The sequence below is a fragment of the Mobula birostris genome, chromosome 22, assembly GCF_030028105.1.
Source record: "Mobula birostris isolate sMobBir1 chromosome 22, sMobBir1.hap1, whole genome shotgun sequence".
Lineage (NCBI taxonomy): Eukaryota > Metazoa > Chordata > Chondrichthyes > Myliobatiformes > Myliobatidae > Mobula > Mobula birostris.
Window position 1 is genome coordinate 9,387,256 of NC_092391.1, and position 19,195 is coordinate 9,406,450.

General features: G+C 38.3%; 1 protein-coding gene across 4 annotated transcripts in view; it reads left to right on the forward strand.

The window, feature by feature from the left end:
- Positions 1–19,195, forward strand: part of LOC140186078 (pre-B-cell leukemia transcription factor 3) — a 215,890-nt gene that overhangs the window by 128,462 nt on the left and 68,233 nt on the right. The gene's annotated exons all lie outside the window — the stretch shown is intronic.

Below are 19,195 nucleotides of genomic sequence, written 5' to 3' on the forward strand. Positions count from 1 at the left end.
CCGGTTGACTGAATAGGTTCTAGCAACTACAACATTACGGTTTCTGTTCTTTCCTTCTAACTTAACAATCTAATATATTTGATGTTGCAGGGTTCACTGAGCTTGGCAGCTAGCTTGCAGACGTTTCATCACCAGTTGAGGTGACATCCTCAGTGTGCAGTTGTTTGTGCTTTCCTCTGGGAATGCTCGTGTTTATATACCCCCCCACCCCATTCATTTGACTTGGGCCTGATGTATGCTGCATTTCCTTCCAGGGCAAAATATCTTTTATTAGATGTGGTGGCCCATTTATGGCCTGATCTGGGTCTTGCGTACTGTTAGGATATAAATGAATTAGTGGTATTAGTTTCACGTCAACCCCCTTTCTAACAAAAATTTAGTTTCTAAGAGTACTTTCAACTTTGTTCTCCTGATGCCTCATTGAACTTGTTCCATGAGTGGCTTAATTATACTGAAAGGCATCCGGTCAGCATTGAAATTCCAGTGGCTCTGTATTAGGTAGATAGATACTTTATTGATCCCAGTGTCACAGTAGCATTACAAGTGCACAGATGTACAAATATTAGAAGAGAATAAGAAAGAATAAAGTGTATTTCTGACTGTTGAGTGTGGAATGGATTCCAGTTGTGGCCAATTTTTTATTAAGTTTTAGAGTCAATGCTCATTATAAAGCCTACAAAATTAAGTTTGGTCACTTCAGTGAGACACAGCAGAATGCTTGGCACCATGGACCTTATCCTCAACCAGAACACTTGGTGTTTGCTTCTGGATCTCATCTCCATACTTTCAGTGGAAATCACCTGGAAAAGGGGTGGCGAACCTGTGGCATATGTACCCAAGATGGCTGGCTCTCGTCTTTAAACCCCACCCAAAGTGAAAAGAGATTGACAGTAAAGATAATTGTCGTTACTGCCAAATGAAGCAGCAAATGATTTTTTACAACACAAGAGCAGTGGGATGTTTTCACAGCGAATGTCTCACGCCGGCTTGGTGCCAGCTAGATAATTGCGAGAGCATGTGACAGTGGATGATACATTTTGAAATCCTTGCAGACCTGGTGTTCATGTCAGTATTTGTATAGTAAATTGTTACAATAACAATACTATGCCGAAATTGTTATTTTTCAGTTGTCTTTTCAAGAGATTACTGTTAATAATTTTTGAACAGGTTTTTTAAAAATGCTTCATTTATTTCAATCTGTCTCTGTTATTGATGAGATCCAGAAGTAAAGCAGTGCACACATATACAGTATATAAGCAACAGGACTCAACCTTTTCCTTAAAAATGCCCATAATTATCATTAATCAATGATAAATTTTATTCAAAATTACCAAGGCATAGGAGTGGATTTTTTAGATTATCTGCAACTTGGGTACATAGTCCCAAAATGGTTTGCCATCCCTGACCTGGAGCCTTGTTTGTGTAGATAGTTTGAGGATGCTATTGAACTTCTGGCTGCCAATCAAGATGACCCTAGAGAAATTCCTGGTCCTGCTTTCAGAAGAAGAGGACAAAAGTTTATGAAGTACAAAGTGCTGTTGTCACTTATAAATCTTGTTTCCCACTTCACATGTTAAACATCACATTACCTCTTTAAGTAAGTATTTCATGCTGATTCTCAGGACAGTGTTGAGGATCTATCTCATTGTTACCATAATGTTATAATCTCCCTTGAATGTATTGTGGTCTTCTAACTTGTTCCCATGCATATAATATGAGTGAATGATCACTTTCTATATATTATATGAATGAGATACAGTTTTAGACAAGACTTAGTATTTAATCATCGTACAAGAGAGAGGGGAACAAGAACTTGATACAGGCTCTTTATGTGGCATCAAAGCAGATCTATGACAGGCTGATTTCCACCCTGTTGTGTTGCTGCTTGCTGTAGTTAATATTCAGCTGTAAGTGTCTTGGAGAAGTAAACCAAAAGGCCCTGCATATGACACTAGAGTGCATTGCCATTAATTATGCAGTCAGAACTGGTGAGAAAATGCTGCTGTAGAAAGCCGATAAATGAGTTCTGCTCAAATAGAGCTGAATGAAGAACATATAGCAACATGAGGTGAAAGTGTGAAGGGCATAATGGGAATTTTACTGATTATTTTAAATTATTGTATATTTATGTTATCAGAAATGCTTAAATGAGAAGGATACAGCAGTCTAAGAAATTCAGTGTTTTATTCTAATGTGCAGACACTGCAAGATAGTGTAGACTATGGAGAGTATGTTGGACATACAATTAAAGGTCTGCAACATAGCACTTTAGTGAAATAATATTAGCAATTTTATGACTCAATTTGTTCTTTCAATTATTTCAGGCACAGCGTTGCTGATTTCAAATTATGTGCACATTTCTTGTCTGTGTGTGGGTGTCTTCCACATGTTGGGTGCTTGAATGCAAATAGAAGAATTTAACTGTTTAGTTCACAGCTTTGTGATGATTTTTGTTGGTTTGCAGTCCTCCCCTTTTTAATGCCTTGCAAAGACCGTGACTCCTACTTTACTGGGACAGGTTCAGTGGCATCAGTCACTCTTTGGCCATTATTTATTTGTGACCATGCACCAGCAAGCTTTTGAGCATATGACATTATGGTTGTGCTCCACTTCCCCTGATGTGTACCTATTTGTACTTCTTCATCAGTCATTAATTCCCAGCCACAAGTGGGATCACTGGATAATTTTCTTTTTTGGTCTGAGATACTATACTGCCCCAAATGTCACTACAGTTGAGATTTGTTAATGCAGCATTGGACTGGGGTTTGTACTTGGGATCTTTCTTGTATGTGTGATTCAGATGATGTAAACTCTCTGATCTATGAGAGAAGTCCAAGCACAAGAATAACTGTTCTGCTGATTACCCGGTGGCTTTATTCTGAATATTACAGTTCAGGGAGGTCATCAGTTTCACCTCCTTTATGTTCGGTGTTGACTGATTTCACCCAGAGTGCCTGCACTGTTGGTACCATTGGGGATCGAATTTTGGCATTAGAACACATTATCCAGTGTCCTTCCACCTGAGCATTCAGATCTTAATATCTTCCGGAGTGAGGAAAACAGAGAAAATTGGTGCAAGAAGATAATGTTGTCTTAATTATACCATTAGAGCACTTTTAATGAGCAAAATAATAGGCATTTACATCACAGTAGGTCCCACTTTAAAGTACAGTAGGTGGGCTCATGTATGCTTCACACATATGATTTGAAGCTGGCATTTTAGCTTCTCGTTTCATCTTCAATCTGTGTTATTTCTTTAAAAATGCACAACCGCCTGCAGTCCTCTTCAATATTTAATTCAACAACTTTTTAATCTGTCATTACTCCATGATGAAGTAAGCATCAAGTGTCACAAAAGAAGATTAAATTATACTTGGAAATAGGAATTGAAATGATTTAGTGGTGGTGGGTTGAATATTTGTTTTGCTCAAGTAATAATAGTTTGGGAGAAAGAAGGGTTCTCAGTGTTTTATAAACCTGCACAGAACTTTGCTTTACTCCCTTGTGTCTACCCTTCATTTATATGAGTGTAACAGCTTTCTTTATTTGAATGTTGAAATGTGTGAGGTACATTGTATTAATTGTGTAGAAATTTTATTCAGATAGTGTGAATTCTGCAGCCATTCAATTTAGTTTCAAAAATTGACGATGTTTGCACATGTCTCAGACATTTTATATTACCGTCATTCAACTTTCCAGGGTGCTTTTAAAGAAGTGGTTTCAAAAGCTTTAATGTATAAATAATATATTGAAGACGGTTAAGTCAGTTTTGTATATTACTCATTACCAAATGACACAATAATTGCCTATGTTGTTTCTTCACAAGATCATGAAAGTACATTAGGTTAGAATAATGTTTCAGCATAGTGGCACCACAAAAATCTATGATGTTGGTTTGTGTCCACAGATGTGTTGAATTACCAGTCCACTGTTGTCTCAGTGGAGGTCTGGAAGGTAAGGCAATCATTCTGGATTGCTCTTGGGCATCTCCCAGTGGTTGACTTAATATCTGCATTCACAGAGGTCTCAGAGCATGGCTTCTGCTACTTGCTCCACTTGATTGGCATACATGGGGATAAACTAGAAAAAAGCAAGAAATGTATAACAAAGAAAATCATTAAGGAATTTTTCTTCAGCACTTTTCCTACTTTATTTGTAATGCTTGTATTGACTGATAGTGTACATTGTATTTACATTTGTTAATCTATGTATTCATAATTTTAATAAACTATTCACATTTTATTAAACTAATGACAGTAGTCCCATAATTTTGATCTATGGCGCCATCTCATTGCTGTCCCTTTAGCAAAAATGAAACGTTCTAAAAATAGGAGTTTTCTGCAGTAGTGATTTTAAAAACTGCTTCTTAGGGATTTCTCAGAACCTTTTGAGAAGACCTACAAGCATGAGAGTTACCAGGCCAGAGAATTGGCATCAGATGCAGGTGATCATCCACTAAATCCATTGAAAGTCACTCATTGCCAACAAGTAACTAGGTATGTTGATCTTCGTTTTGGTTGATTTGAAATCATCAATTTTCTTGTCAGTCCTTTTTAGACTGCATTGGGAACAGTCCATTTCTTGCCTGTCTCCAGTGCTTTTTTAAGCCATATGCAAGTTGACAATGAAGGGCTCTCAAAAATAGTTGGGATTTTCTTCTCTACAAAATTGCAACTGACTTTTTTGTTCAGTGCTTCTTTGCAGACATCTTCATGTGTATCACATATATAAGTTCACTATTAAATATAGTCCAGGTTTCTGACACAAGATATTCTACTGGGAATGCGAACATGGTGTATTTATAGGTTGCAACAAATTATACTTTAGCTATTCAAGGAAGTAAATATCTTCACTGCGAATGCACACCAAGATTGTGTACAATATATTGTGCAACAAAACATACTGTAGTTATTGAACTAATTGTTTATTTTGGTCGGTTTTCTATTGAACCACTCGGGGAAATATAAGCTCGTGGAAAATCAGTTTTCTCTGAAATGGAACAAGGTTGAATTGTACCATGATGGAAATCCGATGCAGATTTGCTGTCACAAATCACTCAAGTGTGGATCAGCAGTTTTCTGTGTCGTGTATGAATATATGACACAGAATGCCAGTTTAAAGCATTGTCAGGAGAAGTTAGTTCACATGGTGCTGAGCATCCTCATTGGCCAGTCTCAGCTCGGCCAAATTTGAATAGTGTTGCTTACTTGGCAACAGCATGGTGCTGGGAACTTCCATCAGACAGGTGCCCTCTAATTTACTTATTTACCTGCTCTCCTTTGGTCTCTGTTCCTTCCCCAACTGTACAGACTTCAACCCTTGTTCTACCCTTATTTCCACCTACTGATGTTTAGTTGTCAGGCTCCAATAACAAACAGCCACTTGCTCATGACCTAATTATCAGAACTGACAACTTATTTCTTTCCATGTATTTCTGCTTTGACATACATAAATGATCTGGAAGAGGCGACTGAGTGTAGTGTATCTAAGTTTGCTGATGATACTAAATTGAGTAGAAAAGCAAATTGTGCAGAAGATACGGAGAGTCTGCAGAGAGATATAGATAGGTTAAGTGAGTGGAGGAGAGTCTGGCAGATGGAGTACACTGTTGGTAAGTGCAAGGTCATCCGCTTTGGAAGGAAACATGAAAGAGCAGATTATTTAAATGGTTAAAAATTGCAGCATGCTGCTGTGCAGAGGGACTTGGGAGTGCTTGTGCATGAATCACAAAAGGTTGGTTTACAGTTGCAGCAGGCTATCAAGAAGGCAAATAGAATGTTGGCCTTCACTGCCAGAGGAATTGAATTTAAGAGCAGGGAGGTTATGCTGCAACTGTACAGGGTACTGGTGAAGCCACACCTGGAGTACTACATGCAGATCTGGTCTCCTTACTTGAGGAAGGATATACTGGCTTTGGAGACAGTGCAGAAGAGGTTCACCAGGTTAATTCCAGAGATGAGGGAGTTAGACTATGAGGAGAGATTGAATCGCCTGGAAGTGTACTCACTGGAATTCAGAAGAATGAGAGGAGATCTGATAAAAACATATAAAATTATGAAGGGGATAGATAGATAGAGGCAGGAAAGTTGTTTCCACTGCTAGGCGAGACTAGAACTAGGGGACATAACTTCAAAATTCAGGGGAGTAGATTTAGGATGGAGATGAAGAACTGCTTTTTCCCAGAGAGTGGTGTATCTGTGGAATTCTTTGCCCAATGAAGCAGTGGAGGCTACCTCAGTAAATGTATTTTAAGACGAAGTTGGATAGATTTTTGCACAGTAGGGGAATTGTAGGGTATGGGGAATAGGCAGGTAGATGGAGATGAGTCCATGGCCAGATCAGCCATGATCTTATTGAATGGAGGAGCAGGCTCGATGGGCCAGATAGCCTCCTTCTGCTCCTATTTCCTATGTTCTTATGCTTCAAGAGCACCTTGGGCTTACTTCTCTTTTTGGCAAAATTACAAGCATTTCCCTGATCCTCTCCTTAATCTATTAATGTTCACTACTAGTCCACTCTTCTTGTTTCTTGTTTGCTTTAAAAGTTTATGTGCAACTTGTAAAAATTTTTCAATTGTTGGCCATTGTTTGTTTAGTGGCAAACATTTTAATGCATTTTATTGATTTGCCATAACCTGCTCACACCCCACACATCTATAGTTTGGTTTGTTTGGATTTAATAATATCTTGGATTCAGATTTAACATTATCATTTCTAGTCTCTGATAGAATACTGCTGTATTATGATCAGTTTCCCACAATGCTCTTTATTAATATGATTACTTAACCCTTTCACATTGCATCTAAAATACCCCATTTCATCTTTGCTTGCTTAACATACTGATCTAACAATATCATCTCAAATATGTTCTTGGAGTTATTCTTCATAATATTATTGCTAATTTAGTTTATCCAGTCTACAGGTATAGTCCTAACTTTATTACATACACCTTCAGTTACAGGTTTAAACTAATCCCTACATTACCGCCGCTGTTTGAGGCCCTTGTTTCTCAACTCTGCTCAAACTGATTATACAACTTGATTTTTTTCCTCTATTTTACCACATAATGTATTATCAGGGCTGTACCTCCTCGTTTCCCGTTTGCCTGTGTCTTCTGTAAGTATTCTGGGTTATTTTAATTTCCAATTCTGATCACTTTGTAATTGGATAATTTTAATTATAATTATGCCATTAAGTGGCTTTGTTGCCTGAAAAGCATCTAAATTTGTCTTTTTTTCCTGCTCTGCCAGTGTTTGTATACACTTCTGGACAGACTGATTATCATAGCTCAGTGTGACACTCTGTCCTATCTCTTATCTTTTCTCTTTAGGTTTCCCAATATACGTTCACCAGAACATTCCCCTCCTTCTCCTTCCCAAAGCTGCCAATGTAGTTTAAAGTCTTAGTTATAATCCTGTATCTACAATCACCTGTATTTGTGTCACTTGTGAATAGAGGGTTATGTGTGTCTTCATTGTGGAAGGCACGAGCAGTATGGTGGAAGTTCCAGGTGTCGGGGGTATGAAGTGTGTGAAAATACCATAACTAGAGAGAAGATTTTTGGGAAACTGAAAGGTCTGAAGGTGATAAAGTCACCAGATGATATACACCCCAGAGGTCTGAAAGAGGTGGTTGAAGAGATTGTGGAGGCATTAGTAATGATCTTTCAAGAAACATTAGATTCTGGAATGCTTCCTGAAGATTGGAAAATTGCAAATGTCACTCCACTCTTCAAAAAGGGAGAGAGGCAGAAGAAAGGAAACTGTAGGCCAGTTAGTCTAACCTCAGTGGTTGAGGAGATATTAGAGTCGATTATTATGGATAAGGTCTCAGGGTACTTGGAGGCACATGATAAAATAGGCCATAGTCAGCGTGGGTTCCTCAAGGGAAAATCTTGCGTGACAAATCTGTTGGTATTCTTTGAAGAAATAACAAGCAGAATAGTCAAAAGAGAATCAGTTGATATTGTGTACTTGGAATTTCAGAAGGCATTTGACAAGGTGCCATACATGAGGCTGCTTAACAAGCTATAAGCTCATGGTATTACAGGAAATATTGTAACATGAATGGCTGATTGGCATGAGGCAAAGAGTGGGAATAAAGGGAGCCTTTTCTGGTTGGCTGCTGGTGACTAGTGGTGTTCCACAGGGATCTGTGTTGTGACCGATTCTTTCTACATAAAATGTCATTGACTTTGGGTGATGGAATTAATGGCTCTGTTGCAAAGTTTGCAGACAATGCAGAGATAGGTGGAGGGGCAGGTAGTTTTGAGTAAGTCGAGAGTCTACAGAAAGATGGATTAGGAGAATGGGCAAAGAAATGGCAGATGGAATACAGTGTTGGGAAGTGCCGGTTGGTAGAAGAAACAACAGGATAAGATATTTTTGAAATGGAGAGAAAATTTATATTAAAAAAAACAGGGGCAAAGGGACTTAGGAGTCCTTGTGCATAATTCCCTAATTTGCAGGTTGATTCTGTGGCGAGGATGGCGAATGGAAACATTGCATTTATTAAAAGAGGACTGGAATATAAAAGCAAGGATGGAATGTTGAGACTTTATAAAGCACTGGTGAGGCCTCACTTGGAGTATTGTGAGCAGTTTTGGGCCTCTTATCTTAGAAAGGATGTGCTGAAACTGGAGAGAGTTCAAAGGAAGTTCACAAAAATGTTTCCAGGATTGAATGGCTTGTCATATGAAGAATATTTGATGGCTCTGGGTCTGTATTCACTGGAATTCAGAAGAATGAGGGGTGACCTCTTGGAAACATATTGAATGATGAAAGGCCATGATAGAGTGGATGTGGAGAGGATGTTTCCTATGGTGGGAGTGTCTAAGACTAGAGGACACTGCCTCAGAAGAGAGGGGTGTCCTCTTGGAATGGAGATGAGGAATACCTTTAGCTGGAGAGTGGTGAATATGTGGAATTCTTTGCCATGGGCAGCTGTGGAGTCCAAGTCTTAATGTATATTTAAGGCAGATATTGATAGATTCTTATTTGGTCAGGGCATGAAGAGATATGGGAAGAAGGCAGGAGACTGGGGCTGAGAGGGAAATTGGATCAGCCATGAAGAAATGGAGCAGACTCGATGGGCCAAATGGCCTAATTCTGCTCCAATATCTTGTGGTCTCATAAAGGTATTCAAACAGTAGCATAAATATGCTGAAACTGATATGAACTATCAATGTAGAGTTTTGAAGGATCAATATGATTGATCTTTGTATAAACAGGTTCATTTAGACCATGTGCAGTAATGGATGGCCTGTGAATATTGTATAATGAAATATTCAGGGGAGGTGAATTACTAATGCATAGGTTGTTTCCAATTGGTTAGAGATCTCTATTTGTACTTGTAGAAACCTCTGCATATGCCTAGAATTCATTTAATGAATTATTATTTTGTGTAACAAAGGGAAAGTAGTTGGTGGTAGAGGAAGGTACAATTATAACGTTTAAACACATTTAGACAGCCATATGGCTGGAAGGGTTTAGGGGGATAGGAGCCAAATAGGCAAATGAGATTAGATTAGCATTTTGGTTGGAAGGACAATGTGGCTGAAAGGTTTGTGTCTTTGCTGTATAACTGAATCTACTTCCATACATCCAGAAAATGTAGTAACCAGTGAATAGCTTGGGCAGCATATGTGGAAGGTGGAAAATAGTGAATGGGTCATGATGAAGTTTGATTTTTCCACTACTATTTCTATATCTGGTCTCTTAATTCAGGTGAGATGTTCTGTGTTCCTTAAAATTGGGTATCAATTACAAACTGGGCCAAGTACAGGGAAACACAACTTTCAGGATGAAAAGTGAACATGGAAGTTGGAGGAATATTGTTTTCAGAACGTTTAATGGATCTTGCATTGATTGGATTGGTTCCTTTTGTCTGCAGCAATTTGGGGCAGATTGTGTACTTTTCCTTATGTAAGTTTGATATATACGCGTTCCCCCAAAAACTTACAGCCTGCACTGGCTGTCACATATATCATGCAATGTAATAGATAAATATTTCTTCAGTTGACAGCAAAAAACAACTTCTGGGGTTCTGCGTGGATGATTGTATAGTTGCATGTGAATGAAATGTCATAAGATTAGGGAGATGAATATACAGTGAGTGTTTGTAATTTTAAAAATGGATGATTACAAAAAGATAAATTATAGGTTGATTTTAGTATGTATTATGAGGTGAAACCTAAAAATTTAAAGTTTCTTTGATTTCCTCGTGTTTTGGGAAAATATAGCAATATTTTGCGTTAAAAAACTCAATTGACATACTGTTTTATGCACAAGTTCTAAACCAAGTATTGTGATCCTGTTGAAAACTTCATATTTAGATGATGTGTTTATTTTCCTTCAGCTTCGACTAATTGCTACATTTTCAAATGAAAGACAACAAATCCCAGCCCTGAAATATCTGTTGATCTCAACTGACCTTTGATAGGCTTGATTAATCAGGCTCTAGTTTCTAGAGTGTTTGATTATTTAACATTTAGGTATATGTTTGTCATCACTAGTCCATTCAATATACAGCAGGAAGCAAACAACTTCCTTTAAGCAAAGTAAGCTTCCAGGGTTAAAGTAAATGCACATCTTTGTACAGGAATAAATAAAAAGAGCAAGCTGAGTCAATAAGTTGGTTTGGTTGTGCCTACAGCCATAGAGGACAGCTCATTTTGTAGATGTGGGTGTTTTGTTTACATTTATAATGCAGCTTTATTTAATGGTGACAGATATAGCTTGTGGCAAATGTTAGGCAGAACATATGAGCAGTCATAATGCTTCTGTCATCTTATAGTGTGCTTTAGAAAATAAGCAGTTCACATCAGTTTCATTGAGGAAAAGATACAAGACAGCATCAGTTCTATAGAGCCATTCATCGAGTTGTTTTACAAGTTGTGAATATGGCATTTTACAGCATCAGTAGAATTAGTTGTTGCTTGTGTCAATGTGTCTGAGCAAGGATAGCCATGGAGTTTATGTGAAGAGAATAAAAGGAGGCAAGCAAATCAAAGTCACATTTAAAATGTGCCTACACAAATTGATTTAAATTGTGGGGAATGGGGAGAATCAAAGCTCACACAGCAAAGCATTATTCTGAAGAAAAAACAATTTGAACCTACTAATCTGGTTGTAAAAAATAACTTTTTTATACAGCAAATTCATTTTTTTTTCTGTTTGTGTAATATTTCAGCCCATGTATCTCAAACTTGCCCACAAAGCAGTTATTTTTTTCAAATTGTGTCATTGTAAAATGCAGCCTTGGAGCCATTGAATTCATTAGCCTGCTGCCTAATTAACTTTTCCTGGTTTGATTACTGGCAGGGTATTGAGTATGAACCTGATGCTGTTGTGTCACTATTCAAACACTGACGGGAGTAGAGGAGAGCTTCATTTAGCTGTCTTATGTTTTGAATTACATAGAGAAGTCATGTAATAAGGTTTCACTCTGCACTCAGGCAAGTGTTAGTGGCATGTATGTTCAACTGAAATTAACTATCTACTCTCAATTAATTTATAGATTTATTTAAAAGTTAATATACAAAATTGAAGGATAGCTAATGCTATTTAAAAAAAATCTAGAGCTTTAGTATAAGATTTTTCATTGACTCTTCTGTACATAGACCCACTTATCATTGGACTGAGCATGACCTTGATGAGATGTGCCGGAGGTGATCAAAAAAGAGAGAACAATAATAATAATAGAAGATTGACCTCTTCTTGGTGTCTCAATATATCCAACTTAATAGTGATCTTTAAGTTAAAATGCAATAACATTGGATTACTTTACCAGTCACTTTGACCAACCATGGCCTGTTTTTAGATAAAACAAGGTGTGTTTTGATATAGATTCTTCTTGTTGAATTATCTTGATTTTTGTATTGAATGTTCTCGCTGCTTTCACACACAGCTTGTTCTGGTGAATTGGCATTGACTCCCAGTACATCTGGCAGGAACTCTCCAGTAAACTTTAATGGATTTTTAGGCTACCTACTAAAAAGGGTGAATTAAAAAATACATACTTTGAAGTGCCACTCCTTTCTTTTAGGAAGCTCTCTAGATAAACACCTGACTGTTGCAAGAAGATAATTTAAACTTATTAACAGTCAGACTAAAGGTTTTTCAGTGTCTTATTTCCTTTACTTATAAAATGTTTTGTTCTTAGCTAAGGTGACAAGTGAGTTATGAAATGCTTCGTAAATTTAATTGTGGAAACAATATCGACCTATCTAGATGTGATTTCAGTCAGATCATCTAAAATTCAAGATCTTTTTGTTTTCTTTTCCTGTCTATTGATTTTATTTTGCTGAGGTTTGTAAACTGGATGCAATTGTGGTTGCTGCCGCACTTGGTAAAAACAGGCATCTACTATGTCCCTATCTTTCCTCTTCTTTGACAGAGATACTGGTTCTGAAACTTTGGATAAAGGCAGACTTGCATTACTGACCAATTAACATCTGTTAATTTTGCTTCTGTGCTACCACGAGAAAATTGTCTTCCTCAATCAACTAAGCCATAATTCTAATTTGGAATCCTGCTCTGAATGAGAAAAGGTGATGTGTTATCTTCAATGTAACGATCCCCCTTCCGAATGAAAAAGATGTGAATTTTATTTATTTAGAAATAATTTTAATCTATCTGGAAATCAAAATCAATTAAAAAAAAGTTGTTATTTTTATACCCTGCCTGGTGATTTTTCAGTTTTCTAAAAAGAAACATGATGGTAATGATGTACATCCTTTACTTCTAACATCGGGTAAATTAATGCTCAAATAGTCTATTTATGGAAGTACATTCACTTTTCCCTCCTCAAAACTATGAAACCTGTATGTTATGTGGAAAGAATAACCATTGTTTAAAAAATTAGTTGTACTTTAAATTAATTTTCAATGTTAGAAGCAACAGATGGATTTTTGTCAAATTTATTAATAATTCACTCAAATCTTCATTTTAAATTTCCAAAACAAATTTCATTCATTATTACAGAAATATTGAAAGATACCAAATATGTTTTTTAATGTTGGAATAAGTTTTGTAAGTAGCATACAAAAGTTCAGTATCAATTCTTTTTCAACATTTCTGTATGTGATTTATTGCAGAGTTGCAGATTTTTTAAATGTTTCCTTCATTATTCTAGTAGCAGCACTTTAAAAGGACTTTTTTCAGAAATTGGTTTTAGCCACCCCAATAATTTTTAGGGGAGTTTGTCTAGTCTTGAGTTGTTCTAGAGATTCCCATGTATTTTTCTTGAGATGATTGGTATTGCTTCAATAGGTGGCTCAGTTATTTTATTCTATTGTTAAGGTTATCCAAGTTCTTTCTACATTTATTTGATTTCTTTATTTTTTTTGGGAGGGGGAGCAATCAATATGATAATTAGCTCCAATATTTTTCTGGTTCTTAAAACCCCCAAATATAATTTTTTTCTTGTTAATTATTCATTCATTTGTGTACATTATCTGTTAAATTTGCATATTTTAACCAAGAATCCAATATTTCAAATATTTTGTCAAATATTTCAACTATTTTGTCATAAAAGTAGCATGTATTTATGCTGCTAATAGGCATCAAATGTTTGGAGTTTGTTTCACCCTTTTACATTTGTATCAAATGGGTATGGCTGCTGTAGCATTTAAGATTTTGCAATATGACCAGGAGAAATCTCCTTTGTTATGAACCTATCCATAGGCAGGAACTGGATACTGATAGTGGATGATCAGCCATGATCACAGTGAATGGCGGTGCTGGCTCGAAGGGCTGAATGGCCTACTCCTGCACCTATTGTCTATTATCCACAACCTAATCCATTTCTTTAATTATGAGTATTCTATGGTGGCATTGAAATACATTATAGCCATTCACCAAGCCTTCCCCCTGCATCATGTTCCATACTCCTGACCTCTACCATCTGAAAGAGCAGGGGCAGTCAATGGATGAGCACCTCAAGATCTCCAAGTTCGCAGTTTTAATTTTGACATGCATCTCTGTCACTGATCGTTCTGGAATCAATTGTCATTCTTTCATCCCCATGGACTGCAGCAATTCAGAGGCCCTTCACTTTCTTCTGAAAACATTACTGTTCCTTCATAAGCTTATCCAAATTATGATGATTCTTTACCAAATAATGTTAGATGGAAGTTGGTGTGTGGACCCTTAATGAAGGAAAATGATTGCTGTAGATTGCTCATGGACAGGACGGATCAACAGTCTGAGATACCCATCAGAGTGACTGGTGCTATTACAGTGCAGCTAATGAAGTATGCCTGGGATATGTGCTCTGAGATGGCCCAACACACATGGATGATGCTGGCAAAACTATTAGAATGATTAATTATTAACTGCTGACTTCTACTCAAATCACATTTTCATTTAAATAAATTAGTCGGTCAGAAATTGGATAAAAGTTTTGATACCAGTGACATTTTTAGGGTAAAAAGGAGTGAAGGTTATCTTAAAGTTTAAAAATTATTATTAAACCTTGGGTGCTTAAACCAACGTGCGTGGGACCATAGGCCATGACGGAGAAATCACATAATTGAATGGAATCATAAGATAGAATAATGTCATAAAATAGCGCAGAAACAGGCCCTTCGGCCCATCTACTCTGTGCCCGACCATTAATTTGCCTAGACCCATTGACCTGCACTTGGTCCGTAGCCCTTTGTATCTCTCCTATCCATGTACTTATCCAAATTTCTCTTAGATGTTGAGACCTTACCACCCCCCCCCCACCAATTCCACCACTTGAGGTAGCAACTTGTTCCACTCTCACACCACTCTCTAAGTGAGGAAGTTCCCCCTCATGTTCCCCTTAAACATTTCACCTTCCACTCGTAACCAATTACCTCTAGTTGTGGTCTCACCTAACCTCAGTGGAAAAAGCCTGCTTGTATTTACCCTACCTTTACCCCTCACAATTTTGTATATCTGTATCAAATCTCCCCTCAATCTTCAATGTTCTAGGGAATAAAGTCCGAACCTATTCAACTTTTCCCTATAACTAAAATTCTGGCAACATCCTTATAAATTTTCTCTGCACTCTTTCAATCTTATTTACATCTTTCCTGTAGGTAGGTGATCAAAGCTGAACATAATACTCCAAATTAGGCTTCTCAAACATCTTACACAATTTCAACATAGCACCGCAATTCCAGTGCTCAATACATTGAGTTATGAAGACCAATGTGCCCAAAAGCTCCCTTTACGACCCTATTGTCCTGTGATGCCACTTTAAAGGAATTATGGATCTGTATTCTCAGATCACTCTTGTTTTTCCTTACTCCTTACTCCTCAGTGCCCTACCACTCGCCATGTAAGACCTACCCTGGTTGGTTCTTCAAAAATGCATCACCTCACACTTGTCTGCATTAAATTTCATCAGCTATGTTTCAGCCCACTTTTCCAGCTGGTGCAGATCCAGCTGTAAGCTTTGATAGTTTCACTTGCTATCTGCTACACCCCAGTCTTGAAGTTATCTGCAAATTTGCTGATCCAGTTTACTAAATTATCATCCAGATCATTGATAGAGATGACAAACAACAATGGACCCAACAGAAATCACAGGCCTGTTGTAAGAGAGGCAACCATCTACTACCACTATGTGGCTTCTCCTGTGAAGCCAGTGTCTAATCTAATTTACTACCTCATCCTCAATGCCAAGTGACCAAACCCTCTTGACCAGCCTCCTATGAAGGTCCTTGTCAAAGGTCTTGCTAAAGTCCATGTAGACAACATTCACTTTCCTGGTAACTTCCTTGAAAAAGTCTCTAAGTTTGGTTGGACACAATTTATCAGGCAGAAAGCCATATGGACTATCCCTAATCCAGGGTCCCCAACTTTTTTTGCACTGCGGACTGGTTTAATATTGACAATATTCTTGCGGACCGGCTGCCCGGGGGTGGGGGGATGGATAGGGTTGCCAACAGACAAGAGTAGCAGTCAAATACGTTGAGCTTACTCCAAGAAAGACTACAATGACCATGAAGCCTTGCGCGGGCACCAGTGCGCATGTGTGTATGTGCCGATTTTTTTCTACAAATGGTTTTTGGCCATTCTGTTCGGGGGGGGGGCGGGTGGTGTTAATCACGACCGGAATATAGGTGATAAGTGACTAATACACTCAATTTTGTTTCTCAAAGGGTTTATCTAATGTATTTAATATTAAACACACAGCGCAAATTTTCCTCGCATGAATACAGTGATAAGTCAATTATCAGGGGAGGACGGGAGCTTGAAGTAAGTGTTGAACGAACTTCCAGTAGAAGTGGTGGAGGCAGGTTGGATATTATCATTTAAAGAAAAATGGATAGGTATATGGACAGGAAAGGAATGGAGGGTTATGGGCTGAGTGCAGGTCGGTGGGACTAGGTGAGAGTAGCGTTCGGCACGGACTAGAAGGGCAGAGATGGCCTGTTTCCGTTCTGTAATTGTTATATGGTTATATAAGTCACTTATAAGTCAACAGCATCATAACATTTTAAGTAACGTTTGGATATTAAACACACAGCACATATTTTCCCCGCATGAACATATAAAATCATTGCAACACACCAATATCGCTGAATCAGTGGCAGCCCTGGGCTTGTTTCCCCGCGACAATACTGTCCGATCGAGGGGTGAGGGGCGACAGCGGTACTTGAAGGAAGTTCCTTATGCCCAGTCTATTCTGCAATCTAGTTTCCGTTGCATTCATTGCAGAGATATGTTGGAAATGGAAGCAACATTTTCAGTGCTTTCGTGGCTATCTCAGGATATTTAGCCTTGACTTTGATTCAGAATGCTGGCAGAGATGTTATGTCAAACATACTTTTCAGCCCGCCGTCATTTGCAAGCTGGAGGAGTTGATCTCCTTCCCGCGCTGACATGGATGACGCACGGGTAATGACCTCGCGTGCGTTCAAGCTCAACAGTGGGTGTGACAGGGAATGAGGAAAGGTGCAGCTGACTCATATCGCCAAATCATACTGTTTCCTCACGGCCCAGTGGTTGGGGACTGCTGTCCTAATCTATCGCTAATCTCTGTCTGTCCAAATACTTATATATTCAGTCCCTTAGAATACCTTCCAATAACTTTCCCACTATTGATGTCAGGTTCACTGGCCTATAATTTTCTGGTTTATTCTTGGAGTCTTTAACAAAGGAACAACATTAGCTTTTCTCCAATTCTCTGGCACCTCACCTGTGGTTAAAGATGTTTTATATATCTCTCCAATTTCTGCACTGAACTCCTGCAGTGGCTATACTTCATTTGTCAACAAATACACTCAAAAATTTCTATAGATGTACTGTGGCGAGCTTTCTGACGGGCTGCATCACTGTCTGGTATGGGGGGAGCGGGGGGCTACTGCACAGACTGAAAGAAGCTGCAAAGGGTTGTAAATTTAGTGGGCTCCATCTTGGGTACTAGCCGACAAAGTACGGCTTTGCACAATTTTTAATCTATTCAATTTAACTATACTGTAATTGATTTAGTTATTTATTTGTTATTATTACTGTTATATTTTTTTTCTTCTGTATTATGTATTGCATTGAACTGCTGCTGCTAAGTTAACAAACTTCACTTCACATGCCAGTGATAATAAACCTGATTCTGATTCTGTCCAAGGGAACACCTTGTCAGACTCTGGGGATTTATCTATTTTAATTTTGTCTCAAGATGGCAAACATTTCCTCCTCTGTAATCTGTAATGGTCTCGCTGTTGCATTGCCTCACTTCTATTGACTGTGTTCATCTCCTGAATAAATACAGATGCAAAAAATCCATCTTGCACTTCTTTCGTCTCCAGGTATAGATTACCACTGATCTTCCAGAGGAACAATTTTGTCCATTGCTATCCTTCTGCTCTTAATACATCTGTAGAAACTCTTAGGATTCTCCTTCATCTTGTCTGCTGCAGCAACCTCATGTCTTTTAGCCTTCCTGTTTTCATAAGCGTTCTCTTACTTGTACTTCTCAAGTACCTCATTTGTTCCTTCCTGCCTATACCTGCTATGCACCTTAACCAGGGCCTCAATTTCTCTTGAAAACCAAGGTTCCCTAAACCCGTTATCCTTGCATTTTTATTCTGACAGGAACATACAAACGCTGTATTATCAAAATTTCACTTTTGAAGGCCTCCTACTTATCACGTCCATCTTTGCCAGAAAACAACCTGTTCCAATCTACACTTCAAAATTATCCTTTCTCCAGTTTGGAATCTCAACTCAAGGACCTGACCTATCCTTCTTTATAATTACCTTAAAATTAATGACATTATGATCACTAGATGCAAAATGTTCCCCTGCACAAACTTCTGTCACCTGCCATGTCTCATTCCCTAATAGGAGATCTAGTTTTGCACTCTCTCTGGTTGGGACTTCTATGTGTTGATTAAGGAAACTTTCCAGAACACATTTGACAAACTCTACCCCATCTAGTCCTTTTACAGTGTGGGAGTCCCATTCAATATGTGGAAAGTTAAAATCACCGACTATCACAGCCTTGTGTTTTTTTGCAACAGTTTGCAATCCCTGTACAAATTTGCTCCTCTAAATCCCACAAACTATAAAATAATGCCATTAACGTGGTCGTACCTTTCTTATTCCCCAATTCTACCCGTTATGCTTCACTAGACGAGATTTTCGATCTGTCTTGTCTGAGCACGGTCATGACATTTTCCCTGACTAGTATGCCACCCTTTCCCCTTTAATCCGTCCCACTCTATTACATCAAAAAAAAAACGGAACCCTAGAACATTGAGCTGCCAGTCCTGCCCCTCCAACAATGGCTGCAATGCCATAATTCTGTGTGCTGATCCATGCCCTAAGCTCATCTGCTTTTCCTACAATATTCCTTGCATTGAAATATATGCAGCTCAGAACATTAGTCCTGTCATGCTCAGTCTTTTGGTTCCTGACTTTGTTGGTTAACGTAGAACATAGAAAAGTACAGCACAGTACAGGCCCTTCGGCCCACAATGTTGTGCCGACCCTCAAACCCTGCCTTCTATATAAGCCCCCACCTTAAATTCCTCCATATACCTGTCTACTAGTCTCTTAAACTTCACTAGTGTATCTGCCTCCACCACTGACTCAGGCAGTGCATTCCCCGCACCAACCACTCTCTGAGTAAAAAAACCTTCCTGTAATATCCCCCTTGAACTTCCCACCCCTTACCTTAAATCCATGTCCTCTTGTATTGAGCAGTGGTGCCCTGGGGAA